Below are 18,173 nucleotides of genomic sequence, written 5' to 3'. Positions count from 1 at the left end.
AAGGGACAAATATTTTGAAAGTTGATAAATTAAGCTTTACCTAAACCACAGAAGGTGAGGAAATATTTGAAAAACATATCTGACAGAGGACTTGTATCCAGATATACAAAAATTGCTTACAAATCAATATAAATATAGAATATTTTTTTAAAAAATGATTAAAATATTTTAACAGGCAATTCATGGAAGAGTGAAATGAAAAAAAGCACATGAAAAGACGCTCAACTTCATTTGTCTCGAGGGAAATGCAAATAAAAAGCATAAGAGAGGGGCGCCTGGGTGGCTCAGTGGGTTGAAAGCCTCTGCCTTCTGCTCAGGGTCCTGGAATAGAGCCCCGTGTTGGCTCTCTGCTCAGCAGGAAGCCTAATTCCTAATTCTTTTTGCCTGCCTCTCTGCCTACTTGTGATTTCTGTCTGTCAAATGAATAAATAAAATCTTAAACAAACAAAAAAAGCATAAGAGATACCAATACACCTATTAGGTTTGCTAAAAAATTTTCGTTAAAATAGTGCTAATAGCAATTGTACCTGAATAGCAAAATAGTTGAGACTTTGATATTTTGCCGGTAGGAATGCAACGTTTGTACTTTTGAAATAGTTTGGCAGTTTCTCATAAAATTAAGCATACACCCACCGTATGACCCAGCAATGGAATTTTTCTGTTGTTTACTTTTAACCCCTTGCTAACCTGCTAAACTGAAGCTGTAAGATTTTTATGTTTTGGGGCATCTACAAGTGAAAAAAGCCTTAACCTCTGTTTGTGTCTGTGAGATACACTCCTACCTCTGGAATGTATTAATAAATGATAAAGCTCTTAAAATAAAGGTGCACTATTCTGATTGATTTGCAACAATTGTCCCATCTTCCCTTGAGTACACTTGGTAATGTCTAGAGATATTTTGGTTGTCACAACGTGGAGGTGTTTCTGGCATCTGGTGAGTAGAGGTCTGGTATGCAGCCAAACCCCTTACACTGCCCAGGATAGCCCTGCATAACAAAGAATTATCTGCCCTAAATATCAGTAGTGACAAGGGCGAGAAACTTTAGCTTAGAGAGACTAAAAAGCACTTATATAAATCTAATAATTTCAAATTTTCCCTCCAATAAAGAAACTATACAATGAATACTTTCAATGTGGTAATCTTTTAAAGAAAAATTATTCTCACAGAAGCCACTAGATTAGAAGCATTTCTTCAAGTTCATGCAATCAAATCAGACTTCTTTGAAAACACAGGTTTAAAAAAGAGCTACACCTTCTACCTGATGATGTCAGCGTGAAGTAAAATACAAAAGTACATTTTATTCTTTTTAAAGATTTGGATTTGCTTTCTCTTAAAAGAGAATAGTCGAACTCCCTACATTTTCTATATAGAATTGATGTCATAAACTAACATGGCTCCTATATATTAAGGATAAGGGACAATGAAAAATTTTGTTTGGGGCACCTGGGTGGCACAGTCCCTTAAGTGACTGACTCGTGGTTTCGGCTCAGGTGGTGATTTCAGAGTTTGAGCTCCGGGCTCAGTGGGGAGTCTGCTTGAGATTCTCTCTCCCTCTCCTTCTGCCCCCCCAATACTCTCTCTCTCTTTCTCTAAAACAAATAAATAAATCTTTACTATTTCTTTTATTTAACCTAATTGCTTTAGAATTCTAACAAAAATTTTAAACATCAAGAATGTATTACATTCTATAGTGTGTCAATTTAAATGTTAGCTTTAAGAGCTTGAATTATCTTAAATCGAGTTAATTAATAATCTTTGGATGCTTTGATAATTTCTAAGTAATATAGAATATTACTCTGTGCATAATTTTCATATGTACAGTTTTGGACTGGATTTCTTTGGTTATAGAGTGGTTTTATCTTTGAGTCCTGTTAGTGAAACTTACAGCATGAAAAGAGATGACTGCGTGGCCATATTACATGTACTTATGAGCTGTACTAGTCCAATAAAAGCTTGTTGTATGTGACAGGTAATTCTCAGCAGTCTCTTCCCAGTAGTTTCTGTAAAGTGTCAGTAGTTTCTTTGGTTAAATGTGGGTGATCAAGACTCTCCTAAGTGTCATAATGGCAAGGAAGCATGAAGAGAGTAGTTTTATTCTATAGTGAAGTATTTGATGTCAAATCTTAAAGGATATAAAAGGATGTAAAAATGTGAAAGGATGAGGAAAATGATATGTCATACAGAAGGTGAACTTTATTTGCCTATTTCATAATAGGCACAGATAATGGTTCTAAATAGAAGCAATGAAATGTGTTAAAGTTTTTGTCAAATTATGCTTTGTTTTTATTAAGATAATTTTTAAAAATTTAAGATAACTTTTACAAATTTAAGATATATTTATTGCCAGCTCTCATATCAATACAAATCTAGAATTTTTTCCTGTTATTGTAAAATGATAAATTGGTTTGGGGTGCCGGGGTGGCTCAAGCTGTTAAGGCCTCTGCCTTCGGCTTCGGTCATGATCTCAGGGTCCTTGGGCTCTCTGCTCAGCAGGGAGCCTGCTTCTTCCTCTCTCTCTGCCTGCCTCTCTGCCTACTTGTGATCTCTCTCTCTCTCTCAGTCAAATAAATAAATAAATAAATAAAATATTTTTTAAAAGATAAATTGATTTTAGAGCCTTTAGTCTGCTGTTAATGAAAAATAGTAAGAGGGTATTCTTTATAGTCTGTATAATCCACCCAGGTAACTAAAATTTTCTATCTCACCAGAAAAGTTTTCAAGTTTTCTTTGCATTGTGGTGATTTTGATTACTAACATGAAAACAAACACGGAAGTCCTTAGGTCTGAAAAAAAGCTAAAGTTCCTTATAACAGTGTTACCTTCTATGGTTTTTGTCACCTTCTATGTACCTTGGTTAATAGGCAGCCAAGCTAAGGTCATTCATTGTTCTTTGACTTCTGTGAACCTTTCTTAATCGAGTGACAAAATCCCATGATAACTTTTTTTGATTATGCTAAGATCAGACCCTAAAGATAAATATAAATGTATTTTTATTCCATATTTTAATATATTAAATATATACATAATACATTTCCAAAATGCCTTTTAGACCTAAAACACCTTTTCCAAGAGTTTCCCTGGGAAGTCACAAAGATTTGTTCTTTTACCTTACAAAAAAAAAAAAGGTAAAAATATTTGGGATGGTCAGATATGTTTCCCATTTCTTAATTGGCTCAATGTGATTATAAGAATTGGATCAGAAGAGATGTCAAATCAAAAGAAAAATTTAATCTTTTCTAGGTCAACCTTTAGGTAAGTACTACTTACACAAACATGTTTCAGAGATTGTGAACTAAGCATAATTTCTCACTGCCCTCACTATCCACACTATGTTTCATTCCCTTGAGGGGAAGAGTGATCAAATCCTTATCATATAGTCATGTATTGAATCCTAATAGAGAACTCTCCTCCATTCTCATTTAGCCTCAGCCATTCAGTCCTATCATCGGAGCTTCTTTCTGTTTCTCTCTCATGCTTGCCTGAAGTCTCTGCTTGTAATTCGCAGGTTAGAAATTGGGTCTTCAGCCAAGGAGAAGAGTCTTCGAGTCTTGAAGAAAAGATTCTGTTATGTACTCGCAAGGTACTTGGTTGCTTACCTTGTTACTCTTCTACTAGGTAACTACTGATAGCTCAAGAAATTAAGAAAATGGGGGCGCCTGGGTGGCTCAGTGGGTTATAGCCTCTGCCTTTGGCTCAGGTCATGATCTCAGGGTCCTGCATTGGGCTCTCTGCTCAACAGGGAACCTGCTTCCTCCTCTTTCTCTGCCTGCCTCTCTGCCTACTTGTGATCTCTGTCTGTCAAATAAATAAATAAAATCCTTAAAAAAAAAAAAGAAATTAAGAGAGTGGCAGTGAAAAGTGGATGGATCTGAGAAATATTTCAGACATGGAGACTGGATTTGTAGTCTATCATAGATATAGTTGTCAAGGTCAACAACATTCAGTTCAAGAATGTTAAAAGTACCAAACATTTAAAGAAGAACTAATTCCTATTCTCCTGAAACTGTTCCAAAAAATAGAAATGGAAGGAAAACTTCCAAACTCATTTTATGAGGCCAGCATCACCTTGATCCCAAAACCAGACAAGGATCCCATCAAAAAAGAGAGCTATAGACCAATATCCTTGATGAACACAGATGCGAAAATTCTCACCAAAATACTAGCCAATAGGATTCAACAGTACATTAAAAGGATCATTCACCACGACCAAGTGGGATTTATTCCAGGGCTGCAAGGTTGGTTCAACATCCGCAAATCAGTCAATGTGATACAACACATCAATAAAAGAAAGAACAAGAACCATATGATACTCTCAATAGATGCTGAAAAAGCATTTGACAAAGTACAGCATCCCTTCCTGATCAAAACTCTTCAAAGTGTAGGGATAGAGGGCACATACCTCAATATCATCAAAGCCATCTATGAAAAACCCACCGCAAATATCATTCTCAATGGAGAAAAACTGAAAGCTTTTCCGCTAAGGTCAGGAACACGGCAGGGATGTCCATTATCACCACTGCTATTCAACATAGTACTAGAGGTCCTAGCCTCAGCAATCAGACAACAAAAGGAAATTAAAGGCATCCAAATCGGCAAAGAAGAAGTCAAATTATCACTCTTCGCAGATGATATGATACTATATGTGGAAAACCCAAAAGACTCCACTCCAAAACTGCTAGAACTTATACAGGAATTCAGTAAAGTGTCAGGATATAAAATCAATGCACAGAAATCGGTTGCATTTCTCTACACCAACAACAAGACAGAAGAAAGAGAAATTAAGGAGTCCATCCCATTTACAATTGCACCCCAAACCATAAGATACCTAGGAATAAACCTAACCAAAGAGGCACAGAATCTATACTCAGAAAACTATAATGTACTCATGAAAGAAATTGAGGAAGACACAAAGAAATGGAAAAATGTTCCATGCTCCTGGATTGGAAGAATAAATATTGTGAAAATGTCTATGCTACCTAAAGCAATCTACACATTTAATGCAATTCCTATCAAAGTACCATCCATCTTTTTCAAAGAAATGGAACAAATAATTCTAAAATTTATATGGAACCAGAAAAGACCTCGAATAGCCAAAGGGATATTGAAAAAGAAAGCCAACGTTGGTGGCATCACAATTCCGGACTTCAAGCTCTATTACAAAGCTGTCGTCATCAAGACAGCATGGTACTGGCACAAAACAGACACATAGATCAATGGAACAGAATAGAGAGCCCAGAAATAGACCCTCAACTCTATGGTCAACTAATCTTCGACAAAGCAGGAAAGAATGTCCAATGGAAAAAAGACAGCCTCTTCAATAAATGGTGTTGGGAAAATTGGACAGCCACATGCAGAAAAATGAAATTGGACCATTTCCTTACACCACACACGAAAATAGACTCAAAATGGATGAAGGACCTCAATGTGCGAAAGGAATCCATCAAAATCCTTGAGGAGAACACAGGCAGCAACCTCTTCGACCTCAGCCGCAGCAACATCTTCCTAGGAACATCGCCAAAGGCAAGGGAAGCAAGGGCAAAAATGAACTATTGGGATTTCATCAAGATCAAAAGCTTTTGCACAGCAAAGGAAACAGTTAACAAAATCAAAAGACAACTGACAGAATGGGAGAAGATATTTGCAAACGACATATCAGATAAAGGACTAGTGTCCAGAATCTATAAAGAACTTAGCAAACTCAACACCCAAAGAACAAATAATCCAATCAAGAAATGGGCAGAGGACATGAACAGACATTTCTGCAAAGAAGACATCCAGATGGCCAACAGACACATGAAAAAGTGCTCCATATCACTCGGCATCAGGGAAATACAAATCAAAACCACATTGAGATATCACCTCACACCAGTCAGAATGGCTAAAATAAACAAGTCAGGAAATGACAGATGCTGGCGAGGATGCGGAGAAAGGGGAAACCTCCTACACTGTTGGTGGGAATGCAAGCTGGTGCAGCCACTCTGGAAAACAGCATGGAGGTTCCTCAAAATGTTGAAAATAGAACTGCCCTATGACCCAGCAATTGCACTATTGGGCATTTACCTTAAAGATACAAACGTAGTGATCCAAAGGGGCACGTGCACCCGAATGTTTATAGCAGCAATGTCCACAATAGCCAAACTATGGAACGAACCTAGATGTCCATCAACAGATGAATGGATCAAGAAGATGTGGTATATATACACAATGGAATACTATGCAGCCATCAAAAGAAATGAAATCTTGCCATTTGCGACGACATGGATGGAACTAGAGCATATCATGCTTAGCGAAATAAGTCAAGCAGAGAAAGACAACTATCATATGATCTCCCTGATATGAGGAAGTTGTGATGCAACATGGGGGCTTAAGTGGGTAGGAGAAGAATCAATGAAACAAGATGGGATTGGGAGGGAGACAAACCATAAGTGACTCAATCTTACAAAACAAACTGAGGGTTGCTGGGGGGAGGGGGGTTGGGAGAAGGGGGGGTGGGGTTATGGACATTGGGGAGGGTATGTGCTTTGGTGAGTGCTGTGAAGTGTGTAAACCTGGCGATTCACAGACCTGTACCCCTGGGGATAAAAATACATGTTTATAAAAAAATAAAAAATTAAAAAAAAAAGAATGTTAAAAGTGACACTGTAATTCTCATGCAGGTAGAAAGCCATTTCATGAAATGTCTGTCAGAATGTGTATCAGAAAAAAATGCTTATGGTTAAGTCCAGGAGAAAAGCCCTGGATCTGTTCAAATGTCTAAGTAGCAACAATAACAAGCACTTTGCACTCTATTAAAGAGGATTAAATCCTATTTAATCTTCTCAATGCCCTGCAAATAGATATAATTGCCTCTATTTTACAGATTGAGGAAACTAAGGCTCAGATGGTGAGAAACTCACTCAAGGTCATACAGTTAATAAAAGTAGAGTGAGATTCTAAACCAATTAGCCTGATTCTAAGCACTAGATTGTAGTACCAAATTTTAACATCAAGAGTAAAATAAAAAACAAACAAACAAGCAAACAAATAAATAATTTTAGCCTGAAAACATGTTAACATTCCTAAATTCCTGCCTTGGATCTTGAACCTCTTGCTTTTGAGGACCTTTTCCTGACCTTGTTCTATCTTTACTTTCTCCAAAAGGTAAAGAAGTTGCAGGTCAAGAGGATGTGCCATCCAGTACTCATGCTCCCTCGTCTATTTTTTTTTCCTTAAGATTTTATTTATTTATTTATTTATTTATTTATTTATTTATTTGAGAGATTGAGGGAGCACAGAGGGAGAGGGAGAAGCAGACTCCCTGCTGAGCAGGAAGCCCAATGCTGGCCAATACCAGGATCCTGGGATCATGACCTGAGCTGAAGTCAGATCCTTAACCAACTGAGGTACCCAGGGACCTTCATGTTCCCTCTTCTAGACCATGTTTGGGCTGCTCCAAATCTGGAATTCCTGCTCAGTATCCTTAGGAACATTATGAGTCTTTTTCTGGCTAGCCTGCAGAGGGTGGCCTGTGCAGCTGCTACCTTTTTTTTTCTAAATTAAGCTAAAATTTATACATAACATTATTAGTTTCAGGTGTACAATATAATAAATTGATCTTTGTATATACTATGTACATACTACAAAAAAATCACAATAATCCAGTTACCATCTGTGACCATACAATTAACCCCTTTTACCTAATTTGCCCACATACTACCTCCCTCCCCTCTGATAGCCATCAATCCGTTCTATGAGTTTTCTTTGTTCATATATGTATGTATACACACACATAAAAATACATATATATGTATATTTATGATATACTCTACACATATAAAATATATGTGCATATACATATATTCTACATATAAGTGAAATCTTACAGTATTTGTCTTTCTCAGTCTGACTTATTTCACTTAGCAAAATACAATTGAGGTCCCCTCATGTTGTTATAAATGGCAGGATTTCCTTCTTTTTATGGCTGAATAGTATTCCTCTGTGTGTGTGTGTGTGTGTGTGTGTGTGTGTGTGTATTTCACATCTTCTTTATCCATTCATCCATTGATGAACATTTAAATTGTTTCCATTATCTTGACTATTGTAAATAGTGTAATGAACATCAAAATGCATATATCTTTTTAAATTAGTTTTCATTTTTTTCAGATAAATATCCAGAAGTGGTATAGCTGGATCATATGTTAATTCTATCTTTATTTTTTCAAGGAACCTCCATGGTGTTTTCCATAGTGGCTGCACCAGCTTGCATTCCCACCAACAGTGTATGAGGCTTCCTCTTCCTCCACATCTTCTCCAACACTTATTTCTTGATTTTTGTTTGTCTTTTTAAAAAAAATATTTATTTATTTATTTATTCGAGAGAGAGGGAGAGAGCAGGGGAGGAGCAGAGGGAGAGGGACAAGCAGACTGTATGCTGAGTGAGGAACCTGACTCCAAGACCCCAAGCTCGTGACCTGAGCTGAAATCAAGCGTTGGCATGCTTAGCCAACTGAGTCACCCTGCCACCCTGTTTTCAAAGCAGACATTCTGTTGATGTGAGCTGATATCTCATTGTGGTTTGACTTGCATTTCACTAATAATTAGTGATACTAGAAATATTCTTATGTGCCTGTTGGCCATCTCTATGACTTCTTTGGAAATGGATTTTTCATTTTATGCTTTTGAGTTATTTACATATTTTGGATATTAACCTCTTATCAAGTATATGATTTGCAAATGTTTTCTACTATTCAGTAGTTTGTCTTTCACTTTATTGATGGTTTCCCTTGCTGAGAAGAAGCTTTTTAGTGTGATATAGTCATACTTCTTTATATTTGCTTTTGTTGCCCTAGCTTTTGGAATAAAATTCAAAAATTCAATGCTGATGTTATTATCAAGAAGCTTACCATTTGTGTTTCCTTCTAGGAGTTTTATGGCTTCAGGTCTTATATTTAAGTCTTCGGTCTATTTTTGAGTTAATTTTTCTGTAAGGAGTTGGTCCAGTTTCATTCTTTTGCATGTGGCTGTCCAATTTTCCCAACATCAGTTATTGAAGAGGTTGTCCATTCCCTACTGTGTATTCTTGGCTCCTTTTTCATAAATTAATTGACCATATATAAATGGGTTTATTTCTGGGCTATCTATTCTGTTCCATTGAATTGTGTGTCTGTTTTTATGCTGGTAACATAACTATTTTGGTTACCATAGCTTTGTAGTATAGTTTGAAATCAGGGAGCATGGTACCTTCAGCTTCGTTCTTCTTTCTCAAGATTGCATTGATTGGCCTGTACTTCTTGTGTGTATATCCCTTTGCTCAAGGACAGGCTTCCCGGGGTGCCTGGGTAGCTCAATGTGTTAATAAGCCTCTGCCTTTGGCTCAAGTCATGATCTCAGGGCTCTGGGGTCGAGCCCTGCGTTGGGCTCTCTGCTCAGTGGGGAGCCTGCTTCCCCCCCCCCCCACCCCCGGCCTGCCTCCTGCCTACTTGTGATCTCTGTCTGTCAAATAAATAAATAAAATCGTAAAAATAAATAAATAAATAAATAAAAATTTAAAAAAATAGATAGGCTTTCCTTCTCCTACGCTTCTGCAGAAAACTCTTGAATTTGGCCTTCCAGGTCATTTTGAGGTATATTTAGTCAAGGTAAGAAAACAGTTGTTTTGTTTTAGGACTACTGTACATTATTTCATTCATATTTATAGAGTAATGGTTTAATATTTTTCTAATAATGTATTAATTTTTATATTAATATTTATTGATATTCTTTAATAAATATTGGAACTTTTAATAGCTGAATGTTATGGTAATAAATATCTATATTTATCTAAAGTTAAAATTCTGGGGTGCCTGGGTGGCTCAGTTGGTTAAACGACTGCCTTCAGCTCAGGTCATGATCCTGGAGTCCTGGGATTGAGTCCTGCATCAAGCTCCCTGCTTGGCAAGGGGTCTGCTTCTTCCTCTGACACTCCCCCTTCTCATGCTCTCTCTCTCTCTCATTCTTTCTCTCAAATAAATAACATCTTTAAAAAAAAGATAAAACTCTAAAATTTTAAACTAAACTCAGTTATAAAGTTTTTTGGTTTTGGGAGAGAGAGAGAGAGAGAGAAAGCAAGGAGGGCAGATGGAGAGGGAGAGAGAGAGAATCATAAGCAGGCTCCATGCCCAGCACAGAGCCTGAATCAGGGCTTGATCTCACAATCCTGAGATCATGACCTGAGCTGAAATCAAGAGTTGGAGGCTTAACCAACGGAGCTACCTAGGTGGCCCAGTTATGAAATGTTTTTTAAAAATTGTTGACAAAATAAAAAAATTAATGTTACATTCTTCTCTTACTAATCTTTAGTAACTAGCACACAAAATTTCCCTAATAGCTCTTCTCCATAATGATAAATTAAGATTTTTTTCAATACATTTTATAAGCTAGACCAGTTTCAGTTTCACAGAAAATACAGAGTTCTCCCATATCTCTTTGCCCCCGTATTTGTACAGCCTCCTCCATTCTCAGCATCCCCCACCAGGACAATACATTTGCTACAACTGATTAACCTACAATGGCATGTCATTATCAAACAAAGTCCATCAGGGCTCATTCTTGGTATTTCATATCCTAAGGGTTTGGAAATGTATTCTGACATGTGTCCACAATTATGTTATCATACAAAATCCTTTGTACTTTACATATTCATCTCTTCCTCTCTCCAACCCCTAGCAACCACTGTTTTTTTTTTTTTTCTTTGTTTGTTTGTTTGTTTGTTTTAACTGCTTCTGTTGTTTTGCCTTTTCAGGAGGTTACACAGTTGGAACCAATAGTATGTACTTTTTCAAACTGGCTTCTTTCACTTAGTAATATACATTTAAGTTTTCTCCATGTTTTTTCATGGCTCAATAGCTCATTTCTTTTTAGCATGTAATAATATTCCATTATCTGGATGTACCATGGTTTGTTTATTCATTCAACTACTGCAGGACAGCTTGGTTGCAACCAAATTTAGGTAGTTATGATTAAAGCTACCATAAACATCTGTGTGCAGGTTTTCGTGTAGACCTAAGTTTTCAATTCTTTTTAGCAAATTCCAAGGAGCATGATTGCTAGATCATACAGTTAGAATGTTTCATTTTTTAAAAAAATTTTTAAATTTATTTTTATCATTATGTATTTATTTACTTATTTATTTTGGAAGAGAGAGAGAGGGGGTAAGAGAGAAGGGGAGTGGAGTGGGGAGAGAAGTGGAGGGGGAGAGAGAATCCTAAGCGGGCTCCATACCCAGAACAGAGCCTGATGTGGGTCTTGATCTCACAACCCTGAGATCATGACCTGAGCCAAAATCAAGAGTCAGATGCTTAACCAACTGAGCTACACAGGTGCCCCAAGTATGTTTCATTTTGTAAGAAACTGCTAAACTGTCTTCCAAGTGGCTTTACCATTTTGTATTCCTAGCAGCAATGAATGAGGATGTTGCTCCACATCCTCATCAACACTTGGTGTTGTCAATGTTCTGGATTTTGGCCATTCTAATACATGCATAGTAGTATCTCATTATTGTTGGTTGTTCTCATTTGCATTTCTTTGATGACATAAGATGTGGAGCATCTCTTTATATGCTTATTTATCACCTGTATATCCTCTTTGGTGAAGTGTCTGTTACAGTCTTGATCTCGTCTTTAATAGGGCTTTTTTTTTAATTGAAATATAGTTGACATATGATGTTATATTACTTTCAGGTGTTCAGGCACCTGAAAGTGATCTGACAGTTCTAGACATTAACTCAGTGCTCACCATGATGTCTAGTCACCATATATAGCATCATTATACTATTACTGACTGTATTCCCTATACTGTACTTTACATCTCCATCACTTATTTATTTTATAACTGAAAGTTTGTATCTCTTAATCCCAACTAATTGAATTTGTTTTCTCATTGTTTGAGTTTTGAAAGTTCATATATATTTTAGATAAGAGTCCTTTATCAAATATGTCTCTTGGAAATATTTTCTCCCAATCTGTGTATTGTCTTCATTCTCTTGACAGTGACACTTACAAAGCAGATATTTTTAATTTTAATTATGTATAGCCTATCAGTTCTTCCTTTCATGGATCATGCCTTTGGTATAGATCTAAAATGTTATCATCAAACTCAGGGCAACCTAGATTTTCTCCTGTGTTATCTTTTAAGAGTTTTATAGTTTTAAATTTTAAATTTAAATCTGTGATCCATTTTGAGTTATACCTAGATTCTCTTTTTTGTATGTACATGTCTAGTTATTCCAGCACCATTTGTTGAAAATACTATCTTTTCTCCATTATAATACCTCTTTTCCTTTTCTTAAAAATCAGTCGACTATATTCATGTGGGTATATTTCTGGGCTCTCTATTCTGTTACTTGGATTTACTTGGCTGTTTTTATCATTAATACTAGACTGCATTGATTATTTTCTTCCCAAATTGATCTATGATTGATCAAGATTCAATCTATTGATTTAGATTAAATGCAATCCCAATCAAAGTACTAGCAAATTATTTTGTGGATATTGACAAGCTGATTCTACAGTTATAAAGAGACACAAAAGACCAAGAATAGTCAACACAATATTGAAGGAGAAGAACAAAATTAGAGGAGTGACAATACCCAACATCAAGAGTTGGCATGCGCTCATGTGCATACACACACACACACACACACACAAGACTACTTGCCACAAAGCTGGCTACAACACCTTGGAGATTTCTAGGAAGCTGGTATGTCTCACCTCACAAAATGAATAGGAAATATCCCCTCTGCCTCTATCTTCTAAAAGAGATTGTAGAAAATTGGTATAATTTCTTCCTTAAATGTTTAGTAGAATTCACCAGCGATCCTATCTAGGTCTGGTGCTTTCTGTTTGGAAAAATTATTGATGATTGATTCAGTTTATTTAATAGGTGTAAGTCTACTCAGATTGCCTATTTATTCTTCTGTGAGTTTTGAGAGATTGTGTGTTTCAGCAAATTGGTCCATTTCATTGAGGTTATCAAACCTATAGGCATAGAGTTAGTTGTTCATAGTATTCCTTTATTATCCTTTTAATATTCATGGAATTTGTAGTGATGTCCCCTCTTTTGTTTCTGATATTAGTAATTTGTGTCCTCTCTCTTTTTTTATTAGCCAGCTTGTCTAGAGGTTGTCAATTTTGTTGATCTTTTCTAATAACCAACTCTGTTTTATTGATCTTCTCTATTGAGTTCCTGTTTTCAATTCCATTGATTTATGCTCTAATTTTTATTCTATTTTTTCCTGCTTACTTCAGATTTAATTTAATCTTTGTTTTCCTGGTTGCCTAAGGTGGAAGCTTAGATGAATGACTAGTTTTTTTTCTTTTCTAACATATGCATTTGATGGTATAAATTCAGTTAAACTCTGGTAAAACCCCAGCAGATTAGGATCTGATTAAATAATTTCTTCTGAAGGCCGATCTTTGCTAAGAGCAGAATGCTCAGCATATTTCAAAATAGTTCCTTTTCTCCTTTCCCTGTTGGGAGCACTGGGAGATTTTTCTCTGATTTTGACTGTGAGAACCTAGTACAGCTTTAGGAAGTGAAATTCACAAAAGTGTAGGGGCTCCCTGATGATTGGGTCTCCCTGGAGTTTTTATATCTGAAACTTACCCACAGGGAGCAGCAATTTGTGAACTACAGTTCGGGTTTTCCTATCTTGACACTGTTCCCATGGAGGTTCCTTCTCTAATTGGTTGTGATTCTCTGTACTCATTTGTTGGCCTCTCCAATTTTGGGGGTAGTGATTTCCTCTGTGACTTCACTTTTTTAATGGATCTAAGAAGAGTTGTTGATTTTTAAATTTTGTTCACATAGGGTGGAGTGTTGACTTTCAAGCTCTTTGTCTGTAAAGAGCCAATCAGACTTTTGAAAAAATTAAATAGCTGATATTGTGCTAAAGCAATCTAATAGAAAAAGCCATCAAGATCTATACCCCATAAGTGTAAATCTATGCTATATGGACCAAAAATGAAAGGAAAAGAATAGCCACTTTATAGTTTCTAAATGAGATCTAATTATATATTCTTGTCTAACTGTAGAACACATCGTCTTTTTCTAAAACCCAAATTTAAAATAATAAAATAACTAATGCATTTAAGATCTAGTGCCTAGATTTTGATCTGATATGCTAGTCTCCATTAAAAAGAACTAAGGTGGGTGCCTGGGTGGCTCAGTGGGTAAAGCCTCTGCCTTTGGCTCAGGTCATGATCTCAGGGTCCTGGGATTGAGTCCCGCATCAGGCTCTCTGCTCAGCAGCAAGCCTGCATCCTACCCTCTCTCTCTTTCTGCCTACCTCTCTGCCTACTTGTGACCTCTCTTTCTCTCTGTCAAATAAATAAATAAAATCTTAAAAAGAACTAAGGTTTCTTGGAGGATAACTGATTCCATTTCCTAAAGGAAAAAAAAAGGAAAAAATATCAAAATGGGTCTAAATCATCTTGTTCTAAGAATAAACAATCTTTAAAAGGCTTTTAAAATTCTGTAATGGTATTAAAAATCATAGTCAACTTTCCCAGTGGCCAAATATGATAATATGACCATCAAAAATAAACAATTATAGTTACTTATTTTTAGGTTAAGAATAATAAATTAGATTTAATTGTGACTTCATAATGTACATTTTCACTCCATCAGAACCTCACAATATGTAAGGAGAAAATAGAGATCTTCCTTTACCAAAGAGTTTTTAATTTTTTACTTCAATTTTATAATATGTTACATAAAGCACGATACAGATATTTGTATTTTTAAGTTATGAATCACAATACAAATAGTACATATCTATCACCTGAAATTAGAAAAAAGAGAGAGAGAGAGAAATATAACTTGTCAATTTCTTTGGTGCTCTCTGAGGGCTTGCTTTGATATAATTAACAGAATCAAACAAAAATTATTTTGGGTGTTTTCTCTGGGTTTTCTTAGGGAACAAGCCAATAGGTCTTGGACTTCTGGTCTCCCAGTGGGAGGGAGTGCATCTGAACTCAGCTGGCCATGGTACTATCACCTTCTTCCAACTAAAACTTTCCATGTGATTCAAGGTATGAAGATACTGGGTAGGTTTCTTGGACAAGTCTCTCTCTCTCTTTTTTTTTAAAGATTAATTTATTTATTTTAGAAAGAGAGAGTGCATAGGGGAGGGACAGAGGGAGAGAGAATAATCCTAAGAAGACTCCCTGCTGAGTGCAGAGCCTGGTGTGGGGCTCAATCCCAAAACCATGAGATCATGACCTGAGTGGAAATCAAGGGCCGGACACCTAACTGACTGAGTAACCCAGGTGCCCCCTTGGACAAATAAATAGTTGTTCCTAAACCAAGACTGTCTTGTGCCCCAGTTATTTCCCTACTGACAAGATTCCTTTAATGTTTTCCCTGCAAGAAAGGAGAGCAAAAAGGGGATGGAATTGTCTCCTATAATGCAAACTCACACTGAAGATCTAACATAGTGTTCTGACCCCAATATACTTCTCCTTGAGATGATTGCAGAATGGGGGAAACTGTGTTTTTTTCTTAGTTTTGTAAACAAACTTCCTTTTTCACCAGTAAAACCTAGCCCTTAACCTAGTGGTTCTAACTTTGGTGTGGATTGGAATTACCTGGTGGGCATGTTAAAACACAGATTGCTAGATCCCACTTCCAGAATTTCTGTAGACCAGGAATGAGGTCTGGGAATTTGCATTTCTAGAAAATTCCTAGGTAAGGCTGATATCATGGTAAGGGGACCACATTCTGAGAACCGTTGTCTTAATTCACACAGTGGAAATCAGCTCACAAAGGGTCCACTGGCAAGACCTTCACCTAGGAGTTAATCATTGTCCATTCTTGTGCCCTACTTTCCTTTATAATTTTATCACATAGGTAAGAATTTTTAACCAAGAGACGACTTGACTTACTTTTCTCACTCATCCATCCAGTGTATAGTTAAAATTAATTTTCAGTGTTCTATGATATTCTGTTGTGTGAATAAAACTATTGATAGACATTTGGCTTGTTTTCAGGTTTTTCCTAGGAAATTGCTATGAAGAGTTACTTCCTTAGTCATAGAATTACCCTTGTTTTCTGAAAGGACCTATCTAGAGGGAACCTTCCTGGGTGCCTGGTTGGATCAGTTGGTTAAGTATCTGCCTTTGGCTCAGGTCATGATCTCAGGGTCTTGGAGTTGAGTGTCACATTGGGCTCCTCAGTGGAGACCTTGTTTCTCCCTCTCTTTCTGCTGCTCCCCCATGCTTGTGTGCTGTCAAATAAAATCTTAAAAAAAAAAAAAAAAGAGAGAGAGAGAGAGAGAGTCCCTTAGACCTTTCCCTAAATTCTAACATCGTCTTACTGAGACACCCAGTGGTGTGTGTTCTGCCTTGCTCAGTGAGTACTGAACTCAACTTATTCAAGTATATGTGTGCCTGTGGTCTTTGGCTGAAGGGTTTGTATGTAAAATATCTTCACATTCCTTGTTGTGCCTTTTGATGGACACCAGTTCTTAGTATCAGTTCAAATTTTCAATCTTTTTCCTTTATGGTTAGTGCTTTTTGTGTCATATTTAAGAATTCCTGTCTTGCTCCAAGGTCATATGGATATGTATTTTTTTGCTAGGTATGTATTTCTAATATCCAAACTTTTGTCTTTAGTTCATTTGAAGTTCAATGACACCATATGATGTAGAAATCTAATCTCATTTTTTAATGTGGTAACCATTTTTCATATCAACAATGTATTCAAGAGCCATTCCTTTCTGTGCTTTTCCCCACTTACATGCATAGCCACCTCTATTATATATCAAACTTCTATCTATACATGGGTTAAATTACATCTCTTTTATTTTTAAAATGTAATAAATAGTTTAAGGCTTTAAGATGGAATGTTTCAAGATTGTGAAACCTTGTTTAGATAAATACATAAATCATAAAACAATGTTAAAAATTAGTGTTTTAAGTTAGTAATAGTTGATGCAATGATTCAGTAATAAAACTTACCAAGTTTTTAAAAAAGATAATTCATTCAGAGTGTAGAAAATTTAGTAAGGCTATGATAGTCCAGAGAACAATTTAACTGCAGAGGTGTGTATGTGCTTAACAAAGCGGTTGCTAATAGATTTTTTTTTAAAGTCCCAAATGACAAAATATCCCTTTCATTATCTTCCATACATACATTATCTCACTTTTTATATAGTCAGAGAATCTAGCCTTTAAAATTTTACATGAAAGAAATGTATAAATCCTCTCTTTTGAAGACACAAGAAAGTCTGAAACAAAATGGTAAAAGTTAGAATAGAATCAAAGGGAAGAAAATGCCAAAAGTGAGGACAAAGGAAAAGAAGTCTAAGAATGGCTCCCAGTAGTCAAAGTTACAGAACCTTGAGATGATGAACCTCTGACAAAATTAGATAAGGTACTGAGGGTAAGGGGTAGCCTGTTTGGGGGAAAAGAACATATATATTTTTTTCTCCCAAGTATTTTCAGGAGGTTTGAAATTTGTTTTAGTGGCCTGCAAAAGTAAAAAGTTTAAAATCCAAATCCATAGGTGGCAAGTAGTTCATAGGTGCTTAAATTTGGGTAAATTCACTCTGTCCTTTTTTTTCTTTTCTTTCTTTCTTTCTTTCTTTTTTTCTTTTAAGATTTTATGTATTTGAGAGAGAGAGGAGAGAGGCAGAGGGAAAGGCAGGGAAACTCACACAGACTCTTCCCAAAACACACAGCTCAGGCCTCTCTGCTCTCTCCACCCTGAGATCAGGACCCTAATTGAAAACAAGAGTCAGCCACCCAACGGACTGAGCTACCTGGGCACCCCTTGTTTTGTTCTTTTTTTAAAACATCAAATTCAGTAACTTATAAACTGAGTCTAGAGAAAGCTACCTAGGGAAGGATTATTGGAATGGGAGTTAAGAGAACAGGATTCTAATCACTATTCTGCCATTAATCTAAATGGCAGTGGGGTTAAGTGTGTGGGTGTCAAATTCCTTAAATATGCAGGATGAACTACATCACCTACAAGGTCACTCCAGAGCTAAGGTCCTTTCTTCTTAAGCAATTGTAAAATGTATCCGTGTAAATCCAAGCTATCCTTGCAACCAAGCATTTGTCACTTGAGTCACAAGTCCCATTTCTTTCCAGGTCTTAAGCCATGTAGGGAGCCCTACATTTGATCTTTTGGAGGCCTTAGAGTTAACAGGACT

General features: G+C 36.4%; 1 protein-coding gene across 1 annotated transcript in view; it reads left to right on the top strand.

Moving 5' to 3' along the window:
* DNAAF4 (dynein axonemal assembly factor 4) overlaps positions 1-18,173 on the top strand; it is a 78,203-nt gene that overhangs the window by 10,226 nt on the left and 49,804 nt on the right. The window contains exon 3 of the mRNA XM_032342633.1: positions 3,507-3,581. The gene's annotated coding sequence lies outside the window, so the exon portion shown is untranslated. The remainder of the gene's footprint in view (positions 1-3,506; positions 3,582-18,173) is intronic.

The sequence above is a fragment of the Mustela erminea genome, chromosome 5 (genome assembly GCF_009829155.1).
Source record: "Mustela erminea isolate mMusErm1 chromosome 5, mMusErm1.Pri, whole genome shotgun sequence".
Taxonomy (NCBI): Eukaryota; Metazoa; Chordata; class Mammalia; order Carnivora; family Mustelidae; genus Mustela; species Mustela erminea.
This window is presented reverse-complemented; position numbering and strand designations above follow the sequence as displayed.